We start from the raw sequence: 19,931 nt of genomic DNA on the forward strand, positions 1-19,931 counted from the left end.
CTACAGGAACACAAGACTTTGCTAGGCAAACCACATTTGCCCAGAAGCTATTTCAGAAAATTCCTCTAAGTCATGATGTAATTCTCCAAATCACACATTGTAGTGTTTACCATGAATGATTTTTTTGAGGTACTGACTGCTCACTACAAAATTATTTTTGACTCTGTAAAGTTATTATTTAAGAAACATTGACTAGTGTTCAGAGATCAAAGCACAAAACTAATTTGGCTTCTGTGCATGTGCCTGAGATAATTAGTTATAAATAGACTTTACCTTCTCTTTGATTGGCAAAAGTAAGCCTAGAAGGGGTCCTAAAAGCCTATGACAGCCAGCTAAAACTGAGCAATGTTTGTCATGTATACAAAAATTTCAGCCCTGGAAGGGGTGTAGGGGCTGAAATCTAGCCAACACTCTGGTTGTAGGTATCCAAAGAAAGTAACTTTCCCAATATGTCCAGAATCTTGCAGAGTCTGGCTGAGCTTTATGACCTTGGGCAACATTCTCAAGGCATATGTATATAATTTACATTGCAATTTCTATATTCAGACACATGTGGATTTTTGTTCACAATTTTAACATAATTGGCCTTTCCTAAATATACCCTGTCTCTTTTCTTAATTAAAAAAAAAAAAACTATTGGTAAAACATGTTACTTTCTAGTAAAACCAGTTCTGTTACAAATTTGTTAAAATGGACAAAAAGTTAAAGAATGTTAAAATATTGAAATAAATTTGTTTAAATTGTAAAAAATAAAATTTATGTTTAAAAATTTTTTAAACATTAAAATAAATTTGAAATATATTTTTAATTTATTTTGGTAATTGCTGGCACCATGAATAATTTACGGAAAAGTTAGCTCAAGAGATTATAAATAGGCATACATCAGAGATACTACCGATTCTGTTCTAGATGATTACAAAAAGCACATATTGGAATAAGGCAAGTCCAGTGAATTGGTTGGTTTTCCAGTGCATATAAATATTTATACAATACTGTAGTCTATTAAATGTGCAATAGCATTTTGTCTTAAGACAATGTACACGCCTTGATTTTAAGAAATACTGTACTGATTTAAATACGCTAACCACCTTTCAATGAATCCATCTTCTTGCTGATAAAGGGTTTTGCCTAGATGTTGATAGTTGCTGACCAGCCGGGATGGTGGTTGCTGAAGCTGGGGACAACGAGGGCAATTTCTTAAAATAAGACAACAATGAAGTTTGTCATGTTCATGCACTCTTAGTTTTAGGAATAATTTCCCTGTAACACGTGACACTATCTTACCCACAGAACTTTCAAAATTGGAGTCAATTCTCTGAAGCCCTGCCACTGCTTTATCAACTAAGTGTAATATTCTTAATCTTTTGTTGTCATTTCAACAATCTTTACATCTTTACCAACAGTATATTTCATCTAGGGATGCCTGAGTGGCTCAGAGGGTTAAGCATCTGCCTTCGGCTCAGGTAATGATCTCCAGGTCCTGGGATTGAGCGAGCCCTATGTCCGACTCCCAGCTTAGTGGGGAACCGGCTTCTCCCTTTCCCCTGTCCGACTCCCAGCTTAGTGGGGAACCAGCTTCTCCCTTTCCCCTTCCCCTCACTGCTCTGTCTGCCACGCGCTCTCTCAAATAAATAAATAAAATCTTAAAAAAAAAAAAAAAAAAAACTTTTCCAGGGCACCTGGGTGGCTCAGTTGGTTAAGCATCTGCCTTTTGGTCAGGTCATGATCCTGGGATCAAGCCCTGTGTCAGGCTCCTTGCTACATGGGGAGCCTGCTTCTCCCTCTTCCTCTGCTAATTCCCCCGGCTCATACTTTCTGGCTCTGTTAAATAAAATCTATTAAAACAACAATACAATAATAACAACAACAAACACACACACAGCTTCCTTGCTCATCTGTAAGAACCAATCCCTAATCTGTTCAAGTTTTATCCTGAGATCGCAGCAATTCAGGCACATCTTCAGGCTACCCTTCCAATTCTAGCTCTCTTGCTATTTCGACATCCATAGTTACTATACCTCCACAGAATTCTTGAACCCCTCAAAATCCTCCATAAGGGTTGGAATCCACCTCTTCCAGACTCCTGTTGGTGTTGGTATTTTGACCTCTCCCAAGAATCACAAATGTTCTTAATGGCATCTAGAATGGGCCGTCCTTTCCAGAAGACTTTACTTTGCCCAGATCCATCAGAGGAATCACTATCTGTAGCAGGTAGAATCTTACAAAGTGTATTTCTTGAACAGGAAGGCTTGAAAGTAGAAATTACACCCTGATCCCCAGACTGCTGAATGGTTGTTGGTTAGCAGGCAGGAAGACAACATTAATCTCATTGTGCATCTCCATCAGAGCTTGGGTCAACTGTGCTGCAAACAGAGGTACTTTAGTGTTCTGTTTATAGAGCACAAGGAAAGTAGATCTGGTATAATTCTTAAGGGTCCTTAAGATTTTCAATATGTTAAATAAACACTGGCTTCAACTTAAGGTCACAAGCAGAGTCAGCCTGTCCTTTGAAGCCAGGCATCTACTTCTTCTCTCTGGCTATTAAAGTTCTAGGTGGCATTTTCTTCCAATATAAGGCTGTTTTATCAGCACTGAAAATGTATCGTGTAGCTGCTTTTAATTCTCTTAGCTAGATCTGGAGAATGGGCTTGCTGTACCTTCCACATCAACACTGGCAGCCCACCTTGTCCTCTTAGTTTATGGAAATGGCTTCTTTCCTTAAATCTCACGAACCAAACTCTAACAACTTCCAACTTTTCTTCTATAACTTCCTCATATCTCTCAGCCTTCACAGAATTGGAGAGAGTTAGGGCCTTGCTCTGGGTTAGGCTTTGGCTTAAAGGGGATGTTGTGGCTGATTTGATCTTCTAAGGCCCTGAAACTTTACTCATAAAGATGTTTCACTTTCTTTTCATTCATGTGTTCATTGGAGTAGTACTTTTGATTTTCAAGAACTTTTGTTTGCATTCACAACTTGGCTACTTGGTGCAAGGGGTCTAGGTTTTGGCCTATCTCAGCTTTTGGCATGCCTTTTTTACTATGCTTAATCATTTCTAACTTTTTATTTGAAGTGAGACATATGTAACTCTTCTTGCCACTTGAACACTTAGAGGTCACTGTAGATTTAATAAGTGACCTAATTTCAATATTGTCAAGTCTCAGGGAATAGGGAGATCTGAGGAAGGAGAGAGACGGGCGGATGAAGGAACAGACAGTTGGTGAAAGAGCCAGAACACACCCAACATTTATCAATTCAGTTCCTCTTCTGTGGCCATGGTTTGTGGCCAAGAGAATTATATCTGTAACTGTAACAATTACAATAGTAACAGCAAAGATCACTCGTCAAAGATCTCTGTAACAAATATAATGAAATTCTATGGAATATTGCAAGAATTAACAAAATGTGAAATAGACATGAAGGAAGCAAATGCTATAAGAAAAATGGCACCAACAGACTTACTTGCTCAATGCAGGGTTTGCCACAAAACTGAGATTTGAAAATTTGAAAAAACAGAGCATCTGTGAAGTGTGATAAAGTGAAGCACAATAAAACAAGGTGTATCTGAACTTGGAAATAAATTTTAAGATGTTTCTAACGTATCTTCAGTTTGGTTAGAAACAAAAGATGAGGTTTAGATAATTGTTCAAATGCAAATGTTTAATAAAAGAGAAATGTAAATTTCTATCAATTCACTTCCCACATAATACTGTATCTAAGTGGGTACTCCTTCTCCCCACTATGTACAAATCTAACAAATCAGTGCATGTTCATATCACCGAGATATAATTCACTCGAATTTTCAGTGATCTATGAAAATTTCATTGAAGTTATTTCAGTAAGTTTGCAAGATGTTTGCATCACACGCACCATGGAAAAATTTTTTAAGTAGAAGTTTAGTTCCAAAATCTGATAGTCCCCATAAAATTATCAATAGGATTAATCCCACTCAGTTCTACCCCATGCAGATCTGCCCAATATTTTTCAGTCTTCATCCACTTTTTCCTCATTTTCCAAACTGCAATGGCTTCCTTACTTCACTATACAGAGCAATTGTGCAAACCTACTCTACAGTTATCCAAGCAAGGACACTCCATTCTTAAGGACCCATTTCTCCTTAATAAGATACCAAAAGCAATGATTATAATGATACAGTCTTGACACAGATGCATACATTTTTCTCATTTTATTATTTGGACATGATTTTATCAAGTGTTTACTTTTATTGTTCTGATGCCTACCTGGTAATCCCTAAAGGGGACGTATTCACTGAATTTTAAAAGTATTTCTACTAAGGCTAAGTTTATGTTTTTATATACAGTGGCTTTCTTCCTAGAATTAAAAGAGTCAGACAACGTGAACTTGGTAATTTGCCTGCACTGACCTCCAGCTGTAGAAGGTGGGATTTTGGGAGCTGCTTCTGTGAACTAAGAGGCTCTTTAGATTACCTGGTCCCTTACTGCCTGTCCCAAGAATTCTTCCATACCTGGGAGATCAGAGGATTTAAGTGGTATAGAGGGCATTTTCATATCCATTCACTACATATTTTTCCCAAAAGAGAAAAAAAAGAACAGTAAAGAAAAGGATTATTTAGGGCACTCTACATACATGAATGTTCAGCAGTAAATTTTAGGCCAGTTGGACCAGGACACAGATGGTGGTATAAGAAAATTTTCTGCATGCGATCTGTTTTTATCTACATCTGTGCACATAAATCCTTGTTTTATGAAGAGAGGAGAAAAGACAAGTTTTTTCTGGCCCCCATGACAAGAAAATTAAGGAAGGGTAAATGTATATGTTTGGGTGAGGGTAGGTTATGTGGAATTATGAGACTTGTTGTAGAACAGAACTGCTTTCGGGCCTGGGAAAGTACATGGCCCAAAAGTTGGGGAAGAGGAAGCTTTTTACCTCCGGCTGCAACATGGAAAACCTGTTGCCATATGATGATGATATGAGAGTTGAAAATCTTTAGGGGGAAGCAAAACCAAAACAAAAAAGCACATGTGAGAAAAAGAAGTGGCCCTGATGTGGATACTTTGAGGAACTTTTTTAGTGAAAAAAATGATAACTAAATAGTTGATAACTTTTGAGCTAAAGCCACAAAATGGCAAGTTAGAGAGATCAGCACCCAGACCTTCTAAAGGGTGCAGATGTCCACTCACAATTGAAAACCAGGTCCCCAGGCAGCGGGCAGAGAACGCTTGGGTTTATCAGTTTCTCCGGAGAGCACTTAGGCTCCAAACTGATCTTAGTTACACCTTTATCTCCTCAGTTGTATTTTCTTAGGATGCAGAGACCTAGAAAACTGTGTGTTACTTGGGTTTTAATAAGAAAGGTAACTCGATTAATGAACAGAAATTTGGTAAACAATGATGGTCTATTAGACAAATGAAATAAATATGCCTCCTTATCCTAGGAGTTTGTTTCACAGACTGCTCATAATATAATTTGTGATTTTAAAATGAGAAATAACCCTGGAAGTGGAAATAATTTTCACTAAGATTGATGACTAAAGCTTTGGTTGCTGCAACCTGGCAAACTGAATTTGTAGAAAGAGCCAGGGAAGCAATTTCCCCAAAAGAGAAGATCTAGTGAGGCTGTTTCCTTGGGTATGTACTGCTTCCATATATTTTTTTATTAACCATTTTAAAGTTAAAATATTAATGTATATTTTCCTTATATTTCGTCTAATCTGGAAACCCTAGGCAATAAAATTTGTTCTTAATGTTTCTGGAAAATTTAACTGAAAATTTTTAAATTACGGTTATGGAAAAAACGTTGTCCTAAATTAGATCTGGGGTAGAAACTCATGGTTTAATGTATGTGCTACCCTTTTCTTGGCAGATAAAATACTTAAATTATCTGATGCAATTTCTGTGGTTGCCAGAGGCGGGGGGCAAAGGGGATGACGGACATGAGTAAAGGGTCAAAAGGTAAACATTTATAGAATGCCAACCACATGGGTGATCATATATACACCTATTCACAAAAATAAAATTGGCACCAAGTATTTTGATGCAAAAAAAAAATGGGAAAAAAATGACAGAGTATATGAGGTTTCTTAGAAAAGCTGTGACATGAATCAAGATTAGCTTTAAAATAAAAGCCTTATTTATTTGACTTCTGCCTATTTTGTGCAGGTAGAAGAGTGCTTGAGCTGAAATGTGACTCTGCAGTATTTAGAGAGTTCCCAAAGCAAAGATATTGCCCAGAAAATTTAAATTACTTAATGAAAGATGGCTTAAAATTATTCTAGTACTCCTACTGACATACAATTGAGAATTAGAAATCAGTTTTATCTATTCACTTACATAACCTGCATTTAATTTATCATTAGTGTTGTTAAGGTTTCATTGCCCTGGGAACAAAAAGTTAAAATTTCTTATTTATGTGGAATTGTCACTCATGTACTACCAATAACTGATTTGTTTTAATGTAAATTACAGCTACTTCCCATTTGCTAGTAGTTTCAGGCCCAGCATTATTGGGGGGCATTGGTTTTTGTCTTTTGGTTTTTTCTTTTCTTTTTTTTTTTTTTTTTTTTTAATATCTAGTGGACACTGGAAACCTGGTATGCAGAACAAAGAAAAAAATGTCCCTCAAAGAGGTCTTTTTAACTTTGTTCATAAAGCACTATAGATGTTACTTTCCTTTGTTCTGTCCTTCAAGTTCTTCTGAAATAAAATATCCTACCAAGTACAGGGTTTAAGAAATCTAGGCCATGCTTACTCAATGAAAAAGAAGAATGTCCGATGTACTTCATCAAGATTAAAATTTGTTCAGGGAAATCAATTATTCCATCCACCCTTCTGACAATCAGTCAAGAGTCTAGAAATATTCAATCAACATCTTTTTTTGCAGTAACTACTCAGATAATGTTTATCTTGCAAAATCTTGTCCCAGAAAATGTCCTTACCAAGAAGAAAATCACTGAGTTAGTCTAATGTACAAGAACTTAATACAACTTGAATGTGTTCAGCAAGATAAATTGTCAGAATTTTTTTTAACAGATGTTCATGTGTCTGACATTACTCCTACACATGTGCATAGGTTGGCTGTACTCACATTATGAATGTATTTTAATGGTTAGGAAAAGCAGCTGGGAAAGAAGGTAGGTGTTACATCTTAGAACACCAGGCTTTCTTCAAGCACTCCCCCCTCCTTAAGAAGTTATCTTTGACATTTTTAGTTTCCCCACTAACAGGTTCATATAGTTTGAGTTAATCTGTCTCTCAAAAAGAAAGTTTTGATTATCTCTACTCATAAAATATGACAATGGTCTTCTGCAGTGTTCTCACAGGGTCCTACTAGTGAATATGTGAAATTTGTGTTTAGAGAGCCAGGACAGACTCCAGGAACTAGTCTTTGAGGAATCGTCTCCATGCAAAGCCATGTAAGTCTTGAGGGAGACCAATCTGTACAGACTCCCATAAACAAACAAAAGCCTGGGAAGAGCAGGTGAAGGAAAGAGGAAAGTCAGTAAAGGAGGCAAAGAAGTGCTGAATCAAGCGGACTATCTGGAGACATTCATCTTAATCCGCAGATGACAGAATTACTGACCTCAGACTAGAATAACATTTTTCTACTAAAAAACAAAAAATTTCATATCCCACTATGAGGGGGGTTGGGAGAAGGGGGTGGGGTTATGGACATTGGGGAGGGTATGTGCTTTGGTGAGTGCTGTGAAGTGTGTAAACCTGGTGATTCACAGACCTGTACCCCTGGGGATAAAAATATATGTTTATAAAAAAATAAAAAATTTTAAAAAAAAGTATTTTTAAAAGACTACTAGGGAAGTTTTCTGAGAAAACCCTGATAATTGATTTTTTGATTCTAATTATTGTCCATGCTTATTTTCTAATTCCTTATTTAATTAAGGAGGTTTTTACATAAAGAATAGAAAAGAGAAATGCCCTATTGTAGCTACCATGGATGTATCAAAATATATAATACTTTACTGAATCTTGATTTTTCAAAGAAGGGTTATAACTTCTGAATTATTGGTGCCCTTTTTAAGAAGTCTTTATTGTATAACCCTCAAAAATCATGTGAAATCATCATTATTCTTATTTGACAAATAAGAAAAATTGGGTCCAGATAGGATAAGAGAACTTCCAAGGATCTTACAGCTAGTGGAGAGTAGAGGGAAGACTTCAACCCTAGCCTCTTATTTTTAGTCAACTAGAGGCCCAGAGATGTATTGTAGGAGAGGATGCAAAGCCAGCATGCCTTAAGAGGTAGGAGAAGCCTTTACATAAAAATGAAAATTAAAAGGATAAAATAAAAAGGAGAGCTCTTTCTGTGAAAACTTGATAAGCCTATGTACTATGGTCTATGGTGAATAGAGCCTAAAATTCATTTCTGGTAAGAGTTCCTAATGAAAACTATCAGAATAAAATTGACACAGCCTTTCAATAATCAAGAGGAATTTGAAAAAATACAACTACCCAGATTAGGAGTGGAAAGAAAGTATAAATGAAATACAGAGTAATTTCTCAGCTATTCAGGAAAATCCATTTGGACAAGAGGGTGAATGGATACAAATTAGTGGGGGGGGGGGTGCCTACCCAGAAGTAGGAAATGTTTCTGAGTCAGAATAAATGAAGAGTTGTCACCATACTCTCTCCTGCACAAAGTGTACCCAGATTTTGCCTCACAAATCCACAGTAATACAGAGTTTATATCTTTAAGCTAATGGTCTCAAGCATGCATTCAAATGACTTGCTATGAAGAGATAAAGTGTATCCAAAAAATAGTAAGATAGCCTATCCTCCTAATTTTGTGAACTCAAAATTTGAGAACAATTTTGAAATGCTTATCAAATGTAATTTTAATAAATATGTTAACATTTGTGTACATGGTACATTTCACCTATTTCCATATATATCCTGTTTTGTTTTCATATTAAAAGGTATTAAATGCACACTCTTCATCCTGATGAATAAGGGAATAAGGTTTTCTTAATTACATGCCATGGTAGGTAAATGTCCCATCCAAATCCTAATCCTTATTGCCAACTATGGTCTACTTTCTCTGTGATCTAAGAATTCATTCATTCACTCACTCAAGAAATAGTTATTGGGCACATATTATAGGTGGCAGGAACTATTAGATAAGATAGTGTGATGAGACATCATGACACAACCGAGGCGCATTCCTTCATGGCCCTCAACTATCCACTTTGGATTATATTGCTTTGTCTTTCTCTGAAATCTTACTTGCAACTGGTACTGCAAAGTTTAGAAATTTTTTTTGTATCATCCCTCAAATAAAGTGAATACAAAGGAGAAATATGGTACTTTCTCTGTTTAAGTTCCCATGATACTATGCACTGTTCTGACAATACAACCTTAGTATTTGTTGACTGACTGATATGTGAATTACTAAGTATTATTAAGAGTTCTCCACAGAAAACATTATAAAATTCTTTAAAACAAGAAGCAATATTTGAACTTTTAAAAGGTTACAGTCTTCCAAGTTGCTAAGGAAGACTATAATATGTATGATGATAGGGAGACATAAAATGGCATAATGTAATTTAATATTTAGTGGCTACTCTGTACCAGGTACTGTTCTGTGTTTATATGTATTGGTTCACCTCATCCTCACAACCTCTGTAAGATACTATAATTATTCCAATTTTAAAAATAGAAATTTGAAGCACGAAAATTTAGGTAACTTGCTCAAAGTCACAGAATTACCAAGTGGCATAAGATTTTGAACTCAGGAATCCAGTTCCAATGTCCATATTCTCAATCAACCTATAATCTCAAAGTAAAAAGGTTTTTTTGCTTTGTCTTTTTTGGGTTTTGTGTGTGTGTGTGTGTGTGTGTGTGTGTGTGTGTGATTCACACATGTTTTAAATAGAACACCAGAATAGAAGGACCAGTTGGGGTCTGATTCTAAGTAATCAACTGCGATATACTAGGTAGAGTGGAAATCATTTTTTAAACATAAGGATTTATGTAGAGTTTAAGAAAATGGATGCAGATATTAAGGTCTTTAAGGAAGCCCTTCCGCAGGACTGTATAGAAAAAACTGAGGATATAAGTTATGTGGAGGGTTTTTAAACAGAGCTAACATGTTACTATCTAAAAACTGCACTGTGAAGTCAGTCTGACATGCATTCAAACAATGGCTGGGTAATCATTAGTGCTGTTCCCTGAAATTTCGTCTTTCTAGGTATACCTCTATGTCCCCATGAAGAAACTGAGGTGATTTTCTTTGACCAAAAAATGTGAACACACATTATAGGTGTTCTTTGTGGGTGGAACACCAAGATACATTTCATGATTTGGCAGTCCCCCTAAGTCCTAAGATGGGGAGGTCATCCTCAAAGTCTTCAACCTGAGATGGTGGTGTTTATTACCATTGCATAATCTAATCTACCTGAGAGAGGCATAGACTTTCACAGTTAATAGTTCATTTTTTTTTAAGTCCAACTAGCCAACTAATAGTACATCATTAATTTCTGATGTAGTGTTCAATCATTCATTAGTTTAGTATAACACCAGTGCTAATCACATCATGTGTCCTCCTTAATGCCCGTCATCCGTTTACCCCATTTTAAATTATTTAACACTAAAACACCATCTCCTCATATAAAATTATTGTGACAATGAGCATACCTGATTTTTTATTTTGTTTTTACTCTTATTTTGTTTGGCTTCTTTTGCTTATAAGCGTCTGACAGAAAGCTGTTGGCAGATGCTCCTTCATAGGGAATGAACAAGTAAGTACAGACAGGAGGATTCTAAAGACATTTTTGAGGCAAAATGAATGGAATTTGAGTCCCATTTTTATATAGAATATTAAGGAATTGAAAGATGATTCTGAGTTTCCAATTTACAGAATATAAGATGAATAACAATAAAGACAGCAAGGTGGTCATGCTGAGAGATAATATACTTCAGTTACCTGAAACAAGCCATGTTTATGTATTCATTTTGTATTGGAGGCTCTGAAACTAAGGATATGGATTCAATCTAAAGTTATACTTTATAAACAGTCTTCATGTTAGTAACTGAAGACATGAGTTGGGAGATTATGGTCATAGGAAACAGGTAGAAAGAAAAAGCTTAAAAACAAAACTTTTAGGTCGAGATTCATAGGAGGACTCAAGTTAAAGACTAAATATGTTGAAATAGCAAGAAAAAATTGTTTCCTGGAAGTGAAGGGGTGGGAGAATCAGAAAAATAGTAGAGTCCTCACTATAACTACTGCAGAAAGGTTAATATAAGGTTTCCATAGTTATTAGACGTCACAATATGGTTATTGCTTTACCTATGTGGATAGTTTTAATTTTTCTTCTGCTCATTATTGGAAGGAGTGTTTATGGAAAACAATTATGAAGACCAAAATTCAAGTAAAAATAAAAAAAAAGAAGAAGTTTCTTTTTATTCTTCCCTAAACTAAGATGCTTAAAATGTTGACAAGTTTGCTATAGGCCAACGAAACCCCACAGACCTATCACTGTGACCATTCCACATACAGAGCAAAATGATAAAACAGATCAATTTTTCCTATTTTTTTTTTTTTTTACTTCCTTTTTCAGTGTCTTCCCCTTGGATCTGCCTTTGGTCAAGTACAATTAATAAATATTGGAAACAGTACTCTAAGACTTTATGAACTAAATTCACAGAAGTTATTTAACTCTGACCCTCATGTTCCTTATATGGGAAAAATGAAATGATACTATATAACTAGTAAAACTGTTCAAAGTTCAATTGTGATAATTTATGTTAAATGTTCACAAAATCTCAGAGCAGAGACTCTAAAAGTGTGTTTCCTTTTACTAATTGTACTTATTCCATTTTCAGAGGAAATTTTCCAGCTGGCTATCATAAAATTCTATATTTTATTCCTTTCCCAGAAGATTTTACTGCTGGAAAATAAATTGGATTTTAGAAGATTTTTTAAAAGACTTTTATTTGAAGAGAGTGTGAGAGCACAAGTGGCAGGGTGGGGGGTGGGGCGGCGTGCCATTGGAAGGTGAGGGAGAAGCAGACTCTCCACCAAGCAGGGAGCCCCAGTCAGGGCTCCATCCCAGGACCCTGGGATCATGACCTGAGCCAAAGGCAGACACTTACCCATCTGAGCCACCCAGGCACTCATAGAAGATTGTTTTTTAAAGAAATTTTTAATAGACTCAATATACAATCTATCAAAATTGAAGTCAGATATTTGTACAAGATTGGTTTTCTGGGGTGACAGCATTTAAAACAAAGGTTCTCAGGTATTTCGTCTGAAGTTTGAAAAGATAGTGGAGGAGGAAGGCTCTGAAGTCTCCCCATCCTGTATTCTCAACTGGGTATCATCCACATCCAAGTCAATAAATCAGTGATCTGAAGAGTGGCAGAATGAACTCCACAACTAAATATAGAGAAGAAGCTCCCTCTGAAAGTTTAGGAAGGTCAAAAAGGCAGAGAGAGCTACACATATAGAGAGGGAAGAGAAATGGGCCCTCCCATTGGGGAGCTCACAAGGCAAAGACTAATCCCCATAATGTCTGTCTAAAAATAAGAGAGGTTGAATTCCCTGAGTTTGTAAAACAAGTGGGACTTGGAACTTGGAGCTTTAGAAGTCAACTGATTCAGCACTGGGCAAATTGAAAAGACAATTGATAGCTGGGTCACTGACCTTAAAGAGACAACAGCATGCATGAAGCCACAACACAAAAAACATGGCAGTTCAATAAGCTGGAGGCAAATGGAAGACAGATGTGTTCAAACTGATTTCAGAGCATGTTGGGGGACTTCTAAAAAATAAAAAGTAAATTTAAAAAAGTTTAAAAAGAGTTGGCAGGTGCCATTTTCATCCTCTGTCCTTCAGCTAAACACAGACACTGGCTCCCTAAACCACTAGCAGTGTGCCATACCCACAATTTCTGCTGAGAACTCACCCACTCCAAGTTTGCTAGCCTTGGCCCTGGGCTCAGGGTAAGTTTGTTAAAGCCATATATGTGTCCTACTTAGCTGCTAGGTGCCCAGCTGCCACCATGAACCAGATGCAGCCACTGCACGGCACCCAGTCATGTGCCCCCAGATGCTGTCGTGCACAGCACCAAGTCGTACAACACCAGCCACTGTCTTGTACCTGGTCCAGCTGTACCCAGTCATCCTAGTGTGCTACACCCAGCCTCATGCCCCTAGTCACACTGGTGTGCAGACCCCAGCCACCACAGCTCTTCAGGAGATCTGGCATAGGACCTCTGGCCCAAAGAAAATTTGGTTAATGCTGCCACCCTGATTCCAAGTTTCCTGGTGGGCATTCCTCCTCAGAACTGGACTTCCTGGGTCAACTAACAGGTAGAGTCAATGCAGAGCACTATATCAGAAGAATAGTGACTAAGATAACAAGGTATAAGCAACACATATGAGTGTGTTGAAGGGCCAGGTTCTGGTGAATAACAAACAGTGCTACAGGGCACTCCAGGGCCTCTTCTTCATAAATCACTACTTTTAAGCACAAAAGACACAGCTGACTTTAAGACAGAAACAGACACAGGGAAACAGATGAAATGAGAATACAGAAATTTATCCCAATGAAAGAACAGGACATTCCAAGACTACAGAGCTAAACAAAACAAACATAAGTATCATGACTGATGGGGAATTTAAAGCAATAATTATAGGCACAATCACTGGACTTAAGAAAAGAGTGGAAGACAAGAATGGGATCCTTAACACAAAGAAAGAATAACAGTAGAGGAAAGGTGTTTAATGAATAAGATGGGAAACACACCTGATGGAATGAACACTAAGATGAAAGAAGCAGAAGAAGGAACTAGTAACCTAGAAGACAGTGAAAAGAAATCAAGCTGACCAAGAGAAGAGAATTATGCAAAACCAGAATTCACTTAACTAAATGACTCCATCAAACATATATGTAACATTCATATTATAGGAGTCCCAGAAGAAGGAAGAGAAGAGGCAGAAAATTTATATGAAGAAATAATGGCTGAAAACTTCCCTAATCTTGGGAAAGAAACATACTGCTGGATCCAGGAGGCACAGAGAACATATAGGCAAGCAAAAAGTTGACAAAAGTGGATATACATCAGGACATATTGTAATTAATTTTTTAAAATACCATGCAAAAAATAATATTTAAAGCAGCAAGAATAATAAAGATCCTTAACTTACAAGGGAAAACTCCTAAGGTTAGCAGGGAATTTTAACAGAAACTTTGCAAGCCAGAAGAGAATAACATGATATATTCAAAGTCCTGAAAGGGAAGAACCTGTAGACAAAAATATTCTATCCAACAAGGATTTCATTCAGAATAGAATGAGAGAGAAGATTTTCTAGACAAATAAAAGCTTAAGGAGTTCATGAGCAGTAAATGAGCTCTGCAAGAAATATTAAAAGGGACCTTGAGTAGAAAGATGAAAAGTTAACATAGTGGTAGGAAACACAGAAAAGTGAAAATGAGTATTTCTGTAAAAACAAAATCATTCAAGGAACTCAAAAAAGGGAAATAAATATAATAACATACTTAAAATATATTTGAAAAGAATCAGTTCAAACTTAACCATCAACTTCATATGCTATATGTGAAAGAGATTATATACAAACCTAATTTAACTATATACCAAAAACCACTAATAAATATGCAAAAGTAAAAAAAAAAATCCAAATATCACCAAAGAAAATCAGCAAAACATGAAAGAGGAAAGACAGGAAAGGATCAGAGAAAATCTAAACAAGTAAAAGGACAATAAATACATATGAATAATTACTTTGGATATAAATGTATTAAGTGCTCTGATCAAAAGATATAGAGTGGCAGAATGGATTAAAAAAAAAAAAAACTTACATTGCCTACAAGAGACCCATCTTTAACCTAAAGACACCTGCAGACTGAAAGGAGGAGGATGGAGAAATTTCATGCAAATGATGTCAAAAGAAAGTTGGACTATTATCACTGATATTGGACAAAATAGACTTTAAAACAAAGACTTTAAAACAAAGAAATAAAGGACACTATATCATAAAGGGGACAATGCAACAAGATACAATTGTAGATATTTATGCACACAATATTAGAGCACTCAAATAGCAAAACAGTAACATACCTAAAGGAACAAATCAAAAATACAATAATAGTGGGGATCTTTAACACTCCTATCAAGCGACAAATCATCTCAATAGAAAATCAACAAGGAAAACATTAACTTTGAATGACTTTTTGAGTGAATTTAACATATCCAGAATGTCCTATCTTAAAAGAATACATATTTTTCCAAGTGCACACAGAACATTTTCCAAAATAGATTACATATTAGCCCACAAAATTAGCCTAAATAAATTCAACCAAATTGAAGTCATATAATGCATCTTTTCTCACCACAACACTACCAAACTTGAGGTCAGCCACAAATAAAAAAATCGAGAAAGATCACAAATGCATGGAGATTAAATAACATGTTACTAAACAAAGTGGATCAAGCAGGAAATTAAAGAAGAAATGAAAAATTGCATGATAAAAATGAAAATAAAAATAATGGTCCAAAAGTTCTGGGACACAGCAAAACCAGTCCTAAAAGGGTAATTTGTAACAGTACAAGCCTACTGAAGAAAGCAAGAAAAATTTCAAACATTGTACCTAAAGGAGCTATTTATTTGGAGAGTGCAAGCATAAGCACAAAAAAGGTGAAGAGTAGAGGGAGAAGCAAACTCCCCACTCAGCAGGGAGCCTGATATGGGACTATCCCAGGGCCCTGGGATCATGACCTGAGCCAAAGGTAGACGCCTACCTAGCTGAGCCTCCCAGACATCTGAGTATACTTTGATGAACACTGAGCAATACACACAAGTGTGAAATCACTGTACTGTAACCTGAAACTAATATAATACTGTATTCTAACTACACTGAAATTAAAATTTTTAGTGACTTTCTGCTGAGGATCAAGAAAATAGCTCAACAAATGTGGATAATTTTATAAACCTCATGAAATTTATAGGTAAGTAGGATATATATTATAATTATTATTTGTTAAAGTTTTAAAATCATATTATTCCAAATTTTAAAATTGGGTACAAATGCTTTAAAAAGAATAAAACTCTAAATGATGGTATGGGAAAATATAGTTTCTATCAAAAATGCTATTATAATGGGTTGCAAAGATCTTTTAAGAGAAGAAGGTGATGTAACAATATTTCCCTGACATGATTAGATCATCCGTATTATCTATAAGCATTGCTAACAGTAAAAATGAGTATGTGTAATTTCCAGTTAATGTTGTATATTTTAAAATGATTATGCAAAAATGACTCCAATATTGTTTTTTGTAAACATGATACTTAAATACATTTTGTGAATTTGAGGGAAAATATAAAACAATGCAGGGTCCTAAATATTGATGCTTCTTGATGTTATTTCACTTCTGAATCTGGTTTTCACCAATATTTCAAACATTTCAAAACCAAGAGGTGGACGTTTTCTCTCCTGGTCATGATTGAGTAACTTGACACTTTCCTCCTTCCAAAACCAAATTTAAAGCTAGGAAAAAAAGAATACATAAGACAATGGTCGTCAATAATAAACAACATGCTTGCAATCCTTTAGAGAAAAGAGCATGTATTATTGGTGCCACATTCTCTCCATCTTCACACCAGGGGCAGGCAGTTGCTGAACTATCGTGCAGAGAGATGGAGCTGAGACAGAGTGTGGTACCCCCTGAACTGGAGAGGTTGAGAGAGCAGAACTCTGAGCTATCCAAGAGCTAGAGCTCTTGATGTAGAGTACCAGATTGGTGGACCTTAGGAAAATTGACCAGAACTTGGTACGGAGTTTCTTCATAGATCATTTTAGAGCTAACAGAGTAGCTGCTGCAGGGCTCACATCTAAAATGAACTGGCAGAGATGAGGCAGTGCTGAGGAAAATCAGAGTTCAAGTCCAAAGAAGAGAGCCCTCACAGAGTACCTCAGGTATTCAGAGAAGACTCCCATGAAGACCATGCCTTAGGATAAAAGGATATGGCCTTGAGTTAGTACCATAACTTAGAACTAAAATAAAGTAGACCAGTCTTAAAGAATAAAACTGAACATCACAGAAACAAGAGGGTCTACTGATAAAAATTCTGCCAAGGGAAAAAGTATCAGAATCTTTTCAAATAAGGCAATAGAATACTGGTTCTCTCTAATATACCATCCAAAATGTCCACTGTATAATAAAACACTTTAGATGTGCAAAGAAAGTGTTAAAAAAAAAAAAGAGTTACAATCAAATGTAGAGAAAGTAAATATACAAAAAGCTGTACTTCAGCATGACCAAAATGTCAAAATTAGGAGCATTTGGATGGCTCAGCTGTTAAACATCTACCTTAGGCTCAGGTCATGAACCCAGGGTCCTGGAATTGAGCCCTGCATCTGGCTCCCTGCTCAGCAGGAAGCCTGTTTCTTCTTCTCCCACCCACCCCCTCTCACTTGTGTATGTTCTCTCTCTCCCTCTCTATCGAATAAATAAAATCTTAAAAAAAAAAAAGATGTTAGAATTATCAAACAAGTATCTTCAAACACTTGTTATAAGTATACTTTAGAAATTAAGGGAAAAGGTAACTATAGGAGTATACCGATGGAGAATCTCCTCAGAATAACAAAACTATTGAAAAATACAGAAATTCCAGAACTGTGAATGCATGATACCTAAAAGAAAAACTTCACTGGATTGGCTTAACGTAAATATGAAGTTGAACATGAAGCTAAATCAATAAGAAAATACTATCCAACCTGAAGAACAGAAGAAACAAAGACTTAAAAAAGAAAACGACCAGTGATCTGTTGATCAATGTCAATAGTTTAGTGTATGTGTATTTCTTAGGAGGAAAAATAAAATCTTAATATTTATAAATGTTCCAAATTTGTGACAAAAATTAAATATACAATTGCAAGACACTTAGTGGAAGGCAAGAAAAACTTTCATACATACACAAAGAAAAAAAAATAACAGACCCCCTTGGTGTAATGAGGAATCTAACTCCAAATTTTGATGTCTGATTACTGACAGCTTTTAGGTCTCATCTTCTCATTTTCCTTATGATCCACATTTGAGAAAGCTGATAGGAAGGACTGGTGCTCCCCCACTTTGGCTTTGATGGGAGATTCAAACTGTTATGCCCCAATAATGGGCCCATGATTAAAGGAACAAGACTGATCTAAAGAGAAGGTCAAGCAAAGCTTTATTCCACGCCAAGCATCAAGAATCTAACCAAATGTTCGGGGACACACCTCTTACAAGAGAGGGCAACCCTTCTGTGTTTCACAGACTAGCTATTAAGGGCAAAGACCATGCAGTCAGGCCTGGCCACGCACAGGTGGCCAATGAGATTGTAACAAACATAGGAAACTTCACAGTGATGCTAGGTGACCAATTAAGTTACAATTTACCCTAGTAGACATTTGACCCAGCCTATCACCTTGGTTGGGACGGGTGCCCAAAAGGCTCCCAAAGGGCGGGACCCATACTCCTTGGTAACCAGGGAGACAGTATGCATCCCCCCACTGATCAGATGTCTCCACCTGGCCTGACCCACCCTTGTATTTGAGCTTTGTTACCTGGAGCTGGTTTCTGGGACTTGTTTTTAAGTGAATCCCCTGGGGGAAGGGGAGCAGGGACAGTTTAACTTTAATGAAATCCTCTTGCTAAATAGGTCCTTACACAAACCGTGCCACTACTGTCCACATGTGAGACCCTTCATCTTGGCCCCGAACTCTAACCACAATAAAACTTCAAGCCAGTCTTTCTGCTCATTCAAGACCTCTTTAGGAGGCTTTCTTTTCTCTCCCCAGAGATCTCAACTATAAAATTAGTCTCTCCATGCCATCTTGTAGTGGGATTGGATGTGCTTGTATGCAGTCATTAGTCTTGACATCTGAAACAAATTTGGGGCTTATCTGCCACAGCAAGGATTCCTAACACTGGGCAAAACCTAGTCAAATTTTTGAAAACCAGGGTTAAACAATTAGCAAAAAAAAAAAAAAGAAAGAAAAAAAGAAAAGAAAAAAAGGTATAACAAACACATGTTACGTAGTGGGGACCAAAGATAAAAAAAGGGAAGGAAAAGTGAAGTTTTTCTGAGGACTTGAAGGAACTCCTCACCACAAAAATATAAGACAACTGACAGTGAGGGCAAACTTGTAACATGAAGACCATGAACCTCATTTTTTCTAACTACTCAGCCCAAATTCTTTCTGGTTCTTTGAATTTCTGAAACCTCAGTTTCCTCTTTAATTGAAGTTAATGACAAAACAGTATCAGAAATAGAGTGTATTTTGCAATACAGTATTATTTGTGTGATACAGACTAAGATTCATAAAAGTACAGACTAAAATATTAAAGATGGTTATGTTTCTCTTTTTACAAGCTTGGAGTGAAAGCATATGTTCCTGAATGTAAAATCTAGTTCTGCTTTGAGTTTGGAAGTCATCCCAATGACTTCTTAAGCAAGGACATTTCTTGCTAGGAGGGAAAAAAATGGGTATGTTTTTAGAGAATGTTTACAATTTCCTCAACTTTTTTTTAAAGATTATTTATTTATTTGACAGACAGAGATCACGAATAAGCAGAGAGGCAGGCAGAGGGATTGGGGGAAGCAGGCTCCCCACTGAGCAGAGAGCCTGATGTGGGGCTTGATCCCAGGACCCTGAGATCATGACCTGAGCCGAAGGCAGAGGCTTTAACCCACTGAGCCACCCAGGTGCCCCAATTGCCTCAACTTTTTAAGAATGATCTCCCTATGGTAAGGCAGCCATAAGTAGTAGCACCGTTTTGGTATAATTGGTTTAATTTATGAATTATTTTTTCTATAAGCTGATTAATACAATATATTAACCCTATCTTTTCTGGAAATGGAGAAAGGAATACACTAGATTGAGCACAAATCATCTGTAGAAGGAGAGGATTGTCTAGTAGGTCAAAAGGGGACTTCAT

This window comes from Mustela nivalis (genome assembly GCF_964662115.1).
Source record: "Mustela nivalis genome assembly, chromosome: 5".
Lineage (NCBI taxonomy): Eukaryota > Metazoa > Chordata > Mammalia > Carnivora > Mustelidae > Mustela > Mustela nivalis.